The sequence below is a fragment of the Pristiophorus japonicus genome, chromosome 2 (genome assembly GCF_044704955.1).
Source record: "Pristiophorus japonicus isolate sPriJap1 chromosome 2, sPriJap1.hap1, whole genome shotgun sequence".
NCBI lineage: Eukaryota > Metazoa > Chordata > Chondrichthyes > Pristiophoridae > Pristiophorus > Pristiophorus japonicus.
Genome location: NC_091978.1, coordinates 125,739,818 through 125,755,721, shown reverse-complemented (window position 1 = coordinate 125,755,721; position 15,904 = coordinate 125,739,818). Strand labels below are relative to the sequence as shown.

Sequence of the window (15,904 nt, the reverse complement as noted above, 5' to 3'; positions counted from 1 at the left end):
AAGGGAGACAGAGGCAAAAGATAGAAAGGAGAATAGTAAAAGTGGAGGGCAGAGAATCTCAATGCAAAAAACAAAAAGGGCCACATTACAGCAAAATTCTAAAGGGGCAAGGTGTGTTAAAAAGACAAGCCTGAAGGCTCTGTGCCTCAACGCGAGGAGTATTCGGAGTGTGGACGAATTAACTGCGCAGATAGCAGTTAATGGATATGATGTAATTGGCATCACAGAAACATGGCTCGAGGGTGACCAAGGCTGGAAACTCAACATCCAGGGGTATTCAACATTTAGGAAGGATAGACAGAGAGGAAAAGGAGGCGGGGTGGCGCTGCTGGTTAAAGAGGAAATTAATGCAATAGTAAGGAAGGACATTGGCTTGGATGATGTGGAATTGGTATAGGTGAAGCTGCAGAATACCAAAAGGCAGAAAACGCTGGTGGGAGTTGTGTAAAGGCCACCAAACAGTAGTAGTGAGGTTGGGGACAGCATCAAACAAGAAATAAGGGATGTGTGTAATAAAGGTACAGCAGTTATCATGGGTGACTTTAATTTACATATAGATTGGGCTAACCAAACTGGTAGCAATGCGGTAGAGGAGGATTTCCTGGAGTGCATTGGGGATGGTTTTCTTGACCAATATGTCGAGGAACCAACTGGAGAGCTGGCCATCCTAGACTGGGTGATGTGTAATGAGAAGGGACTAATTAGCAATCTTGTTGTGCGAGGCCCCTTGGGGAAGAGTGACCATAATATGGTAGAATTCTTTATTAAGATGGAGAGTGACACAGTTAATTCAGAAACTAGGGTCCTAAACTTAAGGAAAGCAAACTTCGACGGCATGAGGCATGAATTGGCTAGAATAGACTGGCAAATGATACTTAAAGGGTTGACGGTGGATAGGCAATGGCAAACATTTATAGATCACATGGATGAACTTCAACAGTTGTACATCCCTGTCTGGAGCAAAAATAAAACCGGGAAGGTGGCTCATAGAAACATAGAACATAGAACATAGAAAATAGGTGCAGGAGTAGGCCATTCAGCCCTTCTAGCCTGCATCGCCATTCAATGAGTTCATGGCTGAACATGGCTCAACCATGGCTAACGAGGGAAATTAAAGATAGTGTTAGATTTAAGGAACAGGCATATAAATTGGCTAGAAAAAGCAGCAAACCTGAGGACCGGGGGAAATTTAGAATTCAGCAGAGGAGGACAAAGGGTGTAATTAGGAGGGGGAAAATTGAGTACGAGAGGAAGCTTGCCGGGAACATAAAAACTGACTGCAAAAGTTTCTATAGATATGTGAAGAGAAAGAGATTAGTGAAGACAAACGTAGGTCCCTTGCAGTCGGACTCAGGTGAATTAATAATGGGGAACAAAGAAATGGCAGGGCAATTGAACAAATACTTTGGTTCTGTCTTCACGAAGGAAGACACAAATGATCTTCCAGATGTACTAGGGGACCGAGGGTCTAGTAAGGAGGAACTGAAGGATATCCTTATAAGACGGGAAATTGTGTTGGGGAAATTGATGGGATTGAAGGCCGATAAATCCCCGGGGCCTGATTGTCTGCATCCCAGAGTACTTAAGGAACTGGCTCTAGAAATAGTGGATGCATTGGTGATCATTTTCCAACAATCTATCGACTCTGGATCAGTTCCTATGGACTGGAGGGTAGCTAATGTAACACCACTTTTAAAAAAAGGAGGGAGGGAGAGAGAAAGTGGGTAATTATGGACCAGTTAGCCTGACATCAGTAGTGGGGAAAATATTGGAATCCATTATTAAGGATGAAATAGCAGCGCATTTGGAAAGCAGTGACAGGATTGGTCCAAGTCAGCATGGATTTGTGAAAGGGAAATCATGTTTGACAAATCTTCTGGAATTTTTTGAGGATGTAACTAGTAGAGTGGACAAGGGAGAACCAGTGGATGTGGTGTATTTGGACTTTCAAAAGGCCTTTGACAAGGTCTCACATAAGAGACTGGTGTGCAAAATCAAAGCACATGGTATTGGGCGTAATGTACTGGCGTGGATAGAGAATTGGTTGGCAGACAGGAAGCAGAGAGTCGGGATAAACGGGTCCTTTTCGGAATGAGAGGCAGTGACTAGTGGAGTGCCGCAGGGCTCAGTGCTGGGACCTCAGCTCTTTACAATATGCATCAATGATTTGGATGAAGGAATTGAGTGTAATATCTCCAAGTTTGCAGATGACACTAAACTGGGTGGCGGTGTGAGCTGTGAGGAGGATGCTAAGAGGCTGCAGGGTGATTTGGACAGGTTAGGTGAGTGGGCAAATGTATGGCAGATGCAGTATAATGTGGATAAATGTGAGGTTATACACTTTGGTGGCAAAAACACCAAGGCAGAATATTATCTGAATGGTGGCAGATTAGGAAAAGGGGGGGGGGTTGCAACGAGACCTGGGTGTCATGGTTCATCAGTCATTGAAAGTTGGCATGCAGGTACAGCAGGCGGTGAAGGCAGCAAATGACATGTTGGCCTTTATAGCTAGGGGATCGGAGTATAGGAGCAGGGTGGTCTTACTGCAATTGTACAGGGCCTTGGTGACGCCTCACCTGGAATATTATGTTCAGTTTTGGTCTCCTAATCTGAGGAAGGACATTCTTCCTATTGAGGGAGTGCAGCGAAGGTTCACCAGACTGATTCCAGGGATGGCTGGACTGACATATGAGGAGAGACTGGATCAACTGGGCCTTTATACACTGGAGTTTGGAAGGATGAGAGGGGATCGCATGGAAACTTACACGATTCGGACGAGACTGGACAGGTTAGATGTGGGAAGAATGTTCCCGATGGTGGAGAAGTCCAGAACCAGGGGACATAGGATAAGGATTAGGCTATTTAGGACTGAGATGAGGAGAAACTTCTTCACTCAGAGTTGTTAACCTGTGGAATTCCCTGCCGCATAGAGTCGTTGATGCCAGTTCATTGGATGTATTCAAGAGGGAGTTAGATATGGCCCTTACGGCTAAAGGGATCAAGGGGTATGGAGAGAAAGCGGGAAAGGGGCGCTCAGGTGAATGATCAGCCATGATCATATTGAATGGTGGTGCAGGCTCGAAGGGCCGAATGGCCTACTTCTGCACCTATTCTCTATGTTTCTATGTTTCTAATATATACTTAAAAGAGCAAAGTACATAAATATGCAATTCTGTTACAAAGAGACCATTAAGATGTCTTGATACTGTATGTACAAGCCACCAAATCTGTGTCTTACTTTTTGTGCAATCACGAAAGATATATTAACCTGTTGTGCGCAAACCTGATTACCTATTATTTTTTCCACAATCCAACAAAATAAAATTCAAGATAAGTGGAAATATATGTACATAACCAGGATGGTCTGCCTACTATAAATATTTACACTGGACTGAAAAATCACTTTCTCCAGCCACATCTAACTTATTTGTATCTAGAATCTTTCCACTTCACTCACTCCCTTCAAAAAGTGGTGGAGCTTTTAAGCTTAGACTTTCCAATGACTGGTATACTTACATGAGGAAAAAGAAATCATTAAAACTACCCCACCCAATAGGAAGGCACACTCTACCATCATAATTCTGACCATCTCAGAGTTGCAGGATGATCCAGGACAGAAAAAGAACATGCAGACCTTTAAATGTGCATTGGCATCTTTGTCTATGTGAATCATCTAGTCCAATTCCACTTTCTTGCTCAATCCTCAAACTGCTAGAGGAATATTAATGGTTAAGACAAAATGTACAAAATAAAGCACATGGATATGCTGTAGCTAGGTAAACAGTGATTAGACAATACGTAGGGAAAAATAATTAATGTATGAATTCAATAACCGTACATAGGCTGCAGGCAGCACCTTCCTGTGCCCGAAATTACAAATCATTTTGTGTTGCAGCGCCTCTCAATATGAACAGAGCCTCTAAATATTCTATATTAATTCATCCTATTAATGTTACAGTACAGAGTTATATTATTGTTCTAAAAAGGAAGGTGCATGTCGTGTACTTAAAGCCACAGGACACAAAATATTTAACTGGTCTGTCAATCTTGTCAAAGCAAATACAGTTTAGAAAAGCTTGCAGCTAACTGTGTTCCCATATGGCAAGTTATTTCTGCTATGTTAAAGTCTCCTGTGAATATTTTCAGAGCTGACCTACCATTACATTTGAAATTTTGTCCTTTGGCTGTCCATTAGAAAGGTTTGATTTGAAGGATCTTAAAAGCAATGGAATGACCAAAAGTTACTATTCTTTAGCCTTTCTGTGTTCATTTTGTTGGAATATCTACAGACATGAGTAGGGAGTAAAGAAAAAGCAGGCAGTAATTAAACAATTTACATGGATATAGCACCTTTAATTGAAATAAACTTCTTAAATAGACACAAGGAAAATGGACACTGAGCAAGGAAAGGAAAGATTAGACGGTGAACAAAAGGCAGTTCGAAGAAATTATTTTTTTTTGGTAGTTTAAAAAAAAAGTGGAACGGGGGTAGAGTGGTACAAAGGTTTAGGTTGGAAGTTCCAATGATCATGACAAATTGGGTAAGGAATTGAAAAGGCTCGAGATGGAGGAATGGAGTATTTCAGAGGGAATATTGGGCTGGAAGATAATGCATAGATAGGGTGGGGAAAGGCCACAGAGGGATTTAAAGACCAAGAACTTTGAATAAAAACTTGGAGGGAATGGAGAGCCTGTGGGACAGGGTTCGAGGTAAATCTTAGGAATAGTTAGGAAATTGGCTTAAGGGCAGATAACCATGTGTGGTTCTTAAATGAATTATATTAGGGTGGGGGAGAAGTACTGAGTGAAGTACCCAAAGGATCAATGTTGTTGTTTCTGTTTTACATCAAGGACTTGAAAGTCAGAAACCCAAAGCAAACTAGTCAAATTCACATATGATACCAAAACTAAGGTCAGTCAACATTGCAATTTCTGAAACTATAGAATGAGTTAGACAAAAGATGCAAGTGGACAGAACAATAGCAGATAAAATTCAATGCAGACAAGTGTAAAGTACTGCACATAGAAAGGTAACATGGGCAAGATATATATACACTTCATGGTGTTGAAATAGTCATGGATGAAGTTGAAAGAGACCTAGCAGGGGCGTTATCACTAGTGCCCTGGCCAATACTTATCCCTCTATCAACATCACAAAAACAGATTATTTGGTCATCACATTGCTGTTTGTGAGACTTTGCTGAGCACAAATTGGCTGCCACATTTCCTGCATTACCACAGTGACTACACTTCAAAAGTACTTAATTGGCTGTAAAGCGCTTTGGGATGTCCTGAGGCTATATAAATGCAAATCTTTCTTTTCTTAGTGAACTCGCTACTCAACATCTCCAGCTAATGTAAAGCAGCAACCAATAAACCAACAGAATGTTCAACTACCTAACCAAAACAATAGAATATAAGACAGTCAAATTGCTCAAATTGTATAGTACCTGGAATTTCCACAGGTGTTCTCCCACTTTCCCACCATAACTGGCAGAAGTCAGCAAAAAGCATGGCCAAATGGTGTAAATGGCCATTTCTGCAGGAATTATGTCTAGCTTATGCTGAGATCAGGAGAACCTCCATGGAAATTCTCCACCCATATCTTGAGTACACTGTTCTCCCTTGTGTCTCAATGATTTGAACTGGACATTCAAGTGCTCGAAGTAGGGTGAAACAGAGCCTCAAGGCTGGTCCCTCGTCTCAAAAGTTTGAGCTATGAGGAAAGACTAAGAAACTTTGTCTGTGCAGTCTCGAAAGAAGGCATCTGAGAAGTGATCTTAGAGGTATACAAGATAGTAAACAGTAGGAAAAAAGTAAATCTGGAAAATTACCGTAAAACTATATTTTGAGAGTAGAATGGGGAGCACAAGTTCAAACTTGTAAAGTGCAAATTCAGGATCATCAGGAAAATCTTTTTCACACATCGAATGGATGTCAGGAGAATGGTAGAGGCAAACATCTTGGAATTATTTAGGAAATAATTGGAGAAGGGGCATCCACCCCAGCCTTGGGAAATGGCATCATCTGATATAGTGCTAAATCGCACAGAAATTAAAGTTACCAGTTCCATTTCCATTTCCTGCTGCGTTAGCTGGTCTCATCTGGGGCAGATATTGGGCTCTATTTCCCTCTTTGCCGACTTTTGCCGCCCAGGAGAATGTACAGCCGATTTTTGTGCACGATTGCGCCGGGGAAAAAAAAAATGCAACTTTCGCCAAGTAAAATTTAATTTTGGCGCTGCGGTACCCGAAGTTAAATCTGGGGATGGAGCTTCAAGTGTGCACCGAAAAGTCAGAGAGCATGCGCTGGGAAAAAAAAAACGTTTTCCACCTGACGCGTGTGTCCGTACATCCACAGTGAACTTCCTGGTCTGGATCAAGAGTTTGAGAGAATACATTGGGATCAGAGCTGGATCTGGACATTTAAATTTTAGCTGCATAAGATGGATCCAAGGGAAGGGAAAGGGGAAGGACAAAGAGAAGGGGAAGGGGGAAGGGCCATGAGATTTCTAGAAGAAGAAATTGAGCCCCTGGTAGACATCATTGAGAGGAGATGGGATGTGTTTGAGAACAAAGGAAGAATGGGACAAAGGAAACTGAATCCCTCTACTAGCAAAACTTTGGGACCGAGGGCTAGACTTGCCTCGAGAGCCCCTCAACGCCAGTTTGCCCGCCCAAAAAAACCACTAACGTTTTGCAGCTAATGCTGGCAAGAATTTCCATAATTAAGTTAAAAATAATCGCCCGGCGAGAAAATGGATCTTGGGGAAACTAAATGAAATGGGCAGTTCTTAATAAATTTTTGAAAAGAATTTATTTCGAGGCTGCGGTTGGGCCTAGGGAGGGGGGAAAACTTAAAAAATTTCACTAAAAAAAGTTAAAAAAAACATTCAAGACTGTTTTCAAGCTGATGTCTGTTTTACAATTTAAAAACAAAGAAAGAACCTTTAACTTACCTTTCTTTGCAGAGTACTCACCTACCACCCTGTTTAAGCAGTTTTCACAGGGCGGTTCCCGCGGCGATCTGGATGAGCATCTGTTGAGGCCAAGCTTATGCCCTGGCGATTTTTGAGGTGGTGCACGTCGGCGATTTGCTCCCGGCGGGCGCTTTGAGATTTGAGCGGTACCATTCAAAAATAAGGGGGAAACTTCGGCCGGGCAGTTTCACTCCCAAAAACAGCTATACTGCTGAGAAAGCCGCCGAAAATGAAGGTGAAAATGAAGGTGAAAGTTTAGTGCCAAGTTGCAGAAGCTTTTAATGCAGTGGCCATGATCCCGAGAAGCGGCATACAGATCAAAAAGAAGTGGCAGGGTCACCGAGAGAGGGCAAGCCCTGCAAATTACAGTCTGGGCTGGCATCATGGTCTTTGAAAAGAGCCTGCGCTGTATGACCCGCGTACTCATGTCACCCTGCCTCCTCTCCTGCTGCTAACCAAACATCTGCTCTGTTATGTTTTGCAGATGTTGCGCATCAGGAAGATACTGAAGCTGAAGCAGAAGATCAGGAATCAGTCAGTCCAGATATTCTTCATCAACTTCAGGACGAGGATGAGCTGGACAAAGAAGGCCAGCAGGAAGACCCCCATGAGATGGTTACACTGGAACTGGAGCCGGTGAACCAAGCCCTTTGCTGAGCGTTACAACCGAGGCGAGATTTCATGGGGCATAGTCTGAGGCTGCGGGTTCCAGCAAACTACACCTGGGAGACGACCGAGGAGGGTGGGAAGGAGAGCTCAATCTGAAATGCAGGATGCAGGGGACATGGGTACTTGTGCATGAAACACAAAAAGGTTAATATGCAGGTACAGCAAATGATCAGGAAGGCCAATGGAATCTTGGCCTTTATTGCAAAGGGGATGGAGTATAAAAGCAGGTAAGTCTTACTACAGCTATATAAGGTATTGGTGAGGCCACACCTGGAATACTGTGTGCAGTTTTGGTTTCCATATTTCCGAAAGGATATACTTGCTTTGGAGGCAGTTCAGAGAAGGTTCACTAGGTTGATTCCGGGAATGAGGGGATTGACTTAGGAGGAAAGGTTGAGTAGGTTGGGCCTGTACTCATTGGAATTCAGAAGAATGAGAGGTGATCTTATCGAAACGTATAAGATTATGAGGAGGCTTGACAAGGTGGATGCAGAGAAGATGTTTCCACTGATGGGGGAAGACTAGAACTAGGGGGCATAATCTTAGAATAAGGGGCCGCCCATTTAAAACTGAGATGAGGAGAAATGTCTTTTCTGAAGAGAGTTGTAAATCTGTGGAATTCGCTGCCTCAGAGAGCTGTGGACGCTGGCACATTGAATAAATTTAAGGCAGAGATAGACAATTTCTTCACCGATAAGGGAATAAGAGGTTATGGGGAGCGGGCAGGGAAGTGGACCCGAGTCCATGATCGGATCAGCCAAGATCGTATAAAATGGTGGAGCAGGCTTGAGGGACCGTATGGGAATGAGTAGGGAGAGCGTTGAGCTAACCATGGGCGGGGCAAGGGTAGAATTAGCGGGACTGTCAGTAGAAGCAGCAACACTGTCTGGAGGAATGGGAGCAGTGTCGGGACAGATGAGGGAGGGGATGTCGGAGATTAGGGAGGGGATGTCGGAGGCAGCTGCTGCAATAAGTGGACACACCCAGGCTGTCATTGCCCAACAGCAATTGGCAGCATCAACTGCTGACACTCACGTTCCAATCCCCAGACCAACCTCAGGTAGTGTGCCACGGGTTGATCCACAGGCTGAAGAGGAGTCTGAAGAGGAACCCGGGCCTTCCACAATGCTGTCTGCTAGGTCTGTCCCTGTCCAATCCCACCAACAACAAATGCGCCTTTGCGCAGAAAACAGAAAAAACCTTGGGGGTCAGGGTGAGGAAGCAGAAGTCTGAGACAACGGGCACGGGTAGGGGTAGAGGTAACAACAGGGGCAAGGGGCACACAGTGCTAAAGGTCTTTGAATAAGGGGAGGAGAGATGGCTGCAGCTAGAGTTTGTTTGTTTGTTGCCACTACTTGTGGTTTTCTTCATTGTAAAGTTTACAGTTTGATACAAAAATGTTTTATTAAAGTTAAGTAAAACTGAATATTTAATAAAACTAATTATTTTTAAAATTTAAGCAGAATTCTGCACATTATTTTTTGAATTAAAGCAACATAAACCAAAACATTAAATACATTATGTACATTATTTTTTCACACTAACAGGTGCAAAGAGTCAACACTGTCGGGCCGTTTAGCCTTCAGGCAGCAAAATGATCACGGATTAAATGCTGAAGCAAGTCCCTAGCTATGGCTATAAGTGCACGAGGCAACCTCGTCCGTTGTCGTCCTGCAGGTTGAGGTGGTGGCATGGGTTCGTCTTTCTCCTCCTGCTGCTGATCCTCCTTATGGTCAGCTCCCTCGTCCTCCTCTTCTCTCTTCTTCCACACTTCCACACCCTCCCCCCCCCCCCCCCCCCCCCCCGCCCCCGCCCCGCTCTCCCCTCAGGAGGATCTTCAATGTCCAGTGCTTGGCCCCTCATGATGTAGTGAGGGGCGTATTGCAGGTAGCCTCCAGAGTGGTCTAGGCATCAGAAACACTGCTTCAGTATGCCAACTGCCCTCTCTATAATGCTTCGTGTACATGTTGTACCGCTGCTCTGGCTCAGTGCGGGCACTGTGTAGGGGAGTCATAAGCCAGGTGGCGAGCCCGTACCCTTTGTCCCTGAGCAATCAGCTGTGCCCTTCTGGCAACTCCTGAAACATCGTGGATATAATGCTCTCACATAGGATGAAAGCATCATGGATGCTACCTGCGTATTTTGCATCCACTGCCATGATGCGACGATCTGCACATTTAGGGAATGGAACCCTTTCCTGTTGTGATAAACCTCGGAGTCGTCCAAAAGTGCTGTCAAGGCGATGCGGGTACAGTCGATTGCACCCTGTACCTTTGGGAAGTCAGCAGTTCTGGAGAACCCCACAGCCCTGTCCCGCATTGTCTACGTGGTCATAGGGAAATTGATGAACTGGTCCTTTTTGGCATACAATGCAGCAGTCACCTGTCGAATGCAGCAATGTGTGGCGTGCTGCGAGATGCAGCACATATCCCCAGTTGCTGCTTGAAATGAGCCAGAAGCATAGAAGGCAAGTGCTGCAGTGATCTTCACTTCCACAGCTAGCAGATCTCGGTGATGACCTCCTTTCTAAATCTCAGCCTGTGAATGTAGTCTGCCTCACTCAGTGTAGGTATGAGCACCTGTCCCTGTAGATTCAATCAGGGTATGGCCTCCTTCCCATTAATGCCCGAGCGATCTCGTTTCTCCGATGCTGGCATTGTATTGTCCGTGGCCTCTGCATGGCATGCATGTAAACCAACCTTACTACACAAAGCATAGTAATATTTGCACCCATAATTATTATTCTTAATTTTGTTATTCTTGTTATTGAGAGACAGCACTTATTGAAGCACAGCACACATACCTTTGCTGGGTGACGCCCTAGTAGAACGGACCACACCTTGGTCTGCGCGCATGCACAACACTAAGCTGTCTCCAGTGAGTTGCGACGCACAGTGATTTATGGCACTAACAGCTTTTGCCGAAATGCGTATGTTTGCTGCTGTGTTGTGCCATCTCTGATGCACAGTTCGGAGTGCATGTCGGCCGGACAGAAACACTTTAGGTCGGTGCTTGTATTCCACCCGCCCCCTCCCCCGGGCTTCTTTACAAGCTGAGCCCGGGGAAGGGGGTGGGGGAAGGATGATGGAATCTAAGCGCCGAGCTCCTGTGCTTGTGTTCGGTCGAGGAAACGATCCTGCCGTCGGCCGGCCAGCACTTCTCGGACCCGTGCCTGGAGCCCCGTGAGCAGAGATTGAGGTGGGGTGGAGCCGCAATTTGCCTTCTCACATAACATAGAAAAAATTTAATTTCTAACATTCTGTGGGAAAAATTAACTGGGTTATTTTCAGAGTTCCCTCTGCAAAAATCATCATGAATGTGTTTTAAATTATCTTCTTCCCTCGCTCCAAAAGCTCCAAAAATATACTTAGCGCCGATTTCCTTAAGTTAACGTAGGGCTTTTCTGATCAGTACTTAAGGCCCCTGTGTGCCGACCTGAAAATAATAGGTGTTGGCGAAAATCGGTTAAATTACCAAAAACAGCCAAAAATGGCACGGAAATCAGTTTTCAACCAGACCTGCGCCAAAAAATCTGCCGTACAAAAAGTCTGGCGCTGACAGTCGCAGTTAGCATACAAACTGAGAAAAGTTGCAAAATCAAGATTGCTAAAAAAAAAATCAGCGGACACCAAAACAACGCCGCCCAATGGTGGCGAAAATAAAGCCCATTGTACTACAATTAGTCTCAGCATCTTGGGCTGGAGGCAAACTATAAAAACCTCATCCAAATATTCTTATTCCTTATTTCATGATCATGTCAGGACAGGACAGGATCAGACTTGGCCACTATGTCCTCTTGGGTCAAATAGCCTGCTGATGTTCACTATCCAGGCTATACATTAAGAACCCTTACTTAAACGGACTGGAATGCTGCTGGTGTCCATGGAACCATCCCTAGGAAGCCTAAACATCTTTTAGGAGAGAATGGGGGATGATGAAGGGAAAAGACAAAAAGGCTGTGATAATGATGAGTGAGGTGGTCTGTACATGTCAGCAGCAGCTGTGATTTTAAGAACAAGCTGCAATACAAATTAGTCTGGAAAGGCAAACCAGAAGTAGAACGCTACCTCCATGGGGTAGGCTTCGCTGTAAAAAACGAGCTAGTGGGCCATCTCAGAGACTCCCCTTGCGGAATAAATGAATGCCTCATGACTCCTCAGCTCACCCTAGCCTGGAACCAGTGCGCTACGGTCTTCAGTGCATACGCCCCAACACTGGAAGCTACAGACTAGAACAAAAAGGAATTCTACTCCAGCCTTGAACAATCCCTGTCCCGAGGCCCAATGGACGACAACGCCAGAGTTGGAAAGAACACTGACATCTGGGGATGTGTCATTGGCAGAGAGGGGGTGGGAAAAGCCAACTCCAACAGCACCCTCCTCCTGATGAAATGCTTAGAACACGGCCTTGTCATAACTAATACCCTGTTCCGTCAGATGGACAAATATAAAGCCTCATGGCAACACCCTTGCTCCAAGCACTGGCATCTGCTAGACTAAGTCATCGTCCGAGCGAGGGACCGCAAAGACGTGCGCCTCACCCACGCCATGACAGGAGATGATGACTGCTAGATGGACCACCTCCTAATTCGCTCTGTCATCACCGTCAATATTGCCCCAAGACAGCAACGGCAACAGAAACAATGCCGCAGGAAAATCAACGCCGGAGCACTCAAAGATCCTGCTAAGAAAGCCCTATTCAGCCAGTGCCTCGATATCAACCTGACAACTCCCAGTGACCTAGAGATGCAGAGTGTTCACAGTGCCTGGTCAACCCTCAAGGCTTCCATAATCAGCACTTGCAAAGAGACGCTCGGTCACACGACCAGGAAACACCAAGACTGGTTCGACAAGAATGACCAGGAGATCCAGGAGCTAATATGCCGCAAGCGCAAGGCATTCTTGGACCGGAAACAGCAACACAACTCGAGGGCAAGAAAGCAGCTCTACAGACGTCTGAAGGCCGAGATCCACAGAAAATCCGCGACCTAAAGAATAAATGGTGGGTGAAGAAAGCACAAGAAATCCAGCAGCTAGCCGACAGCCACGACGTGCGAGGATTCTTTAGCGCAGTCAAGATGACCTACGTCCCAAGCACCCAAGGCCCTACCCCACTGCTGGCCAAGAACGGAGGGGTGCTCATCAAGGACAGAGAGGCAAGTGCCCGCTGGAAGGAGCACTTCGAGGATCTCCTTAACTGAGACGCTGTTTTCAACGTGAGTGTCCTCGACTCCATCCCGAAGCATGCCACCTGCCACCATCTCAGCACAACCCCAGCGCGACACAATGTTGAAAAGGGCATCCGACAACTGAAGAACAACAAGGCATTAGGAGCAGATGGAATCCCCGCTGAAGCACTAAAACATGGCAGAGAAGCACTACTGGCACGGATTCATGACTTCATCTCTCTTATCTAAGGAGGAGATCATGCCAGGAGACACCCGTAATCGTGACCATCTTCAAGAAAGGTGACAAGTCCGACTGCGGTAATTACAGAGGAGTCTCCCTGCTGTCGACCACCGGGAAAGTCATCACAAGAATCCTCCTCAATCGCCTTCTCCCTGTGCTGAAGAGCTCCTCCCAGAGTCGCAATGCGGATTCCGCCCACCAAGGGGCAAAACGGACACTATCTTTACCACGCGGCAGATACAAGAGAAATGCATGGAACAGCACCAACCCTTGTACATGGCCTTCTTTGACCTCACAAAAGCCTTCGACACTGTCAACTATGAGGGATTATGGAGCCTCCTCAGATTCGGCTGCCTTCAAAAGTTTGTCACCATTCTCCGCCTGCTCCATGATGACATGCAAGCCATGATCCTGACTAACGAATCCACCACAGACCCATTCCACGTTCGGACTGCCGCCAAGCAAGGCTGTCATCGCACCAACACTCTTCTCAACCTTCCTTGCTGCAATGCTCCATCTCACCCTCAGCAAGCTCCCTGCTGGAGTGGAGCTAAATTACAGGACAAACAGGAATCTGTTCAACCTCCACCGCCTCCAGGCCAAATCCAAGGTCGTCATATCTTCTGTCAGCGAATTACAGTATGCAGACGACGCTTGCGTCTGCTCACACTCGGAGGCCGAACTACAAGCCATCGTCAACACCTTCACCGAGGCATATGAGAGCATGGGCCTTACACTAAACATCTGTAAGACAAAGTTCCTCTACCAACTTGCCCCCACCACACAGCACTGCCCCCCAGTTATAAAAATCCACAACGAGGCCTTGGACAACGTGGACCATTTTCCATACTTTGGGAACCTACTTTGGGAATCAACAAGGGCAGACATAGACGACGAGGTCTAACACTGCCTTCAGTGTGCCAGTGCAGCATTCGGTCGCCTGAGGAAAAAAGTGTTTGAAGATCAGGACCTCAAACCCGGCACCAAGCTCATGGTCTGAAGAGCAGTAGTGATACCCGCCCTCCTTTTTGGCTCAGACATGGACTATGTAGAGCAGGCACCGCAAAACACTGGAGAAGTACCAACATTGCCTTCGCAAGATCCTACAAATCCATTGGCAGGATAGGCGTATCAACATCAGTGTTCTCGCTCAGGCCAACATCCCCAGCATCGAAGCATTGACCATGCTTGATCAGCTCCGTTGGACGGGCCAAATCGTCCGCATGCCTGACGAGAATCTCAAAAGAAGCGTTCGACTCGGAGCTCTGACATGGCAAGCGAGCCCCAGGTGGACAGAGGAAATGCTTCAAGGACACCCTCAAAGCCTCCTTGAAAAAGTGCAACTTCCCCATCGACACTTGGAAATCGCTGGCCCAAGACCGCCCAAAGTGGAGGAAAAGCATCCGGGAAGGCGCTGAACACCTAAAGTCTCTTCGCCGAGAGTAAGCAAGCGTCGACAGCGGAAGGAGCGCGCGGCAACCCAGGCACCTCAACCTCCCGTTCCTCCAACCACCATCTGCCCCACCTGTGAGACTGTAGGTCCCACATTGGACTCCAGTCACCTAAGGACTCATCTTTAGTGTGGAAGCAAGTCATCCTCGACCCCAAGGGACTACCCAAGAAGAAGAAATAGTCACCACCCTTTCACCATCCAAAAAAAAAAGCCAACAGCATAATTCAACTTTTTTTTTTTTAAAGTTACCAAAAAGCATCATTGGCACCTTGAAGTAATTTTACAACAGGTAACCATAATGTCAAATCATAAGGAATATTTTTATAGCATGCTGAACAGTAGGAATTGCAGTAACAATGTTTGAAACAACAATGACATTTACATTTGCAGAATTGATAGAAACATAGAAAATAGGTGCAGGAGTAGGCCATTCGGCCCTTCGAGCCTGCACCACCATTCAATATGATCATGGCTGATCATGCAACTTCAGTACCCCATTCCTGCTTTCTCTCCATACCCCTTGATCCCTTTAGCCATAAGGGCCACATCTAACTCCCATTTGAATATATCTAACGAACTGGTCTCAACAACTTTCTGTGGTAGAGAATTCCGCATGTTCACAACTCTCTGATTGAAGAAGTTTCTCCTCATCTCGGTCCTAAATGGCTTACCCCTTATCCTTAGGAGTTCCTTAGGATGCAGGAGTTCCAGAACAAGCACTGCAACAATAAACCAGTTCTTGTTCAAACATGATTTTGCTGGTTCCATCAGCTAGACACCACTGTTTCAGTTCATTTTCAGAGCAGATAAGAGAATACCGCATGATGGATTCGATCACTCACCATCACAATGCAACAGTGGGTTTATCTGAAGTTAAGTGAGGCAGTCTGATCGATTTTCCTTTGTCATGCAATACAAAATCCCACCAGTCAGGTACTCTATCTGGAAGTACAGAAGCAACTTGCTCAGAGAGTGTTAGACCATCTTGAGTGATAAGGAGGGTTAGGATCACAACCATGCAACTATTTGGTTGGAAAGTATGCAACTCTGTCAATGTTCTATGGGGAAGGTAGCCTGTTAGCATGTGCTGCAACGCAGCCTAGTGATATATTATGTCGTGCAGTATGTATGTATGTATGTATGTATGTATGATGCATGTGATTTCTATGACTTCATGAAATGTGAGATAATTTAAGCTTTGAATTTACATTTCTTCTGAAAATGACTTTTTCTGGCTCATGCCCAACTGTCCTTCTCTCCATAGTCAACTGGCTTAGAGGGGAAAATATTAAATATTAAAACTGGGCAAAACCCTGAATTATGAAAATGTTGATGTTACTCATTTTATCCTACATAAACAGAACCTGTAAATACTTAGTGATTGGATTTGAACAG

The 15,904-nt window shown here is 45.5% G+C and overlaps 1 protein-coding gene across 3 annotated transcripts in view; it reads right to left on the bottom strand.

Annotated features, from left to right (window-relative positions):
- ndufaf2 (NADH:ubiquinone oxidoreductase complex assembly factor 2) overlaps positions 1-15,904 on the bottom strand; it is a 293,251-nt gene that overhangs the window by 196,191 nt on the left and 81,156 nt on the right. The gene's annotated exons all lie outside the window — the stretch shown is intronic.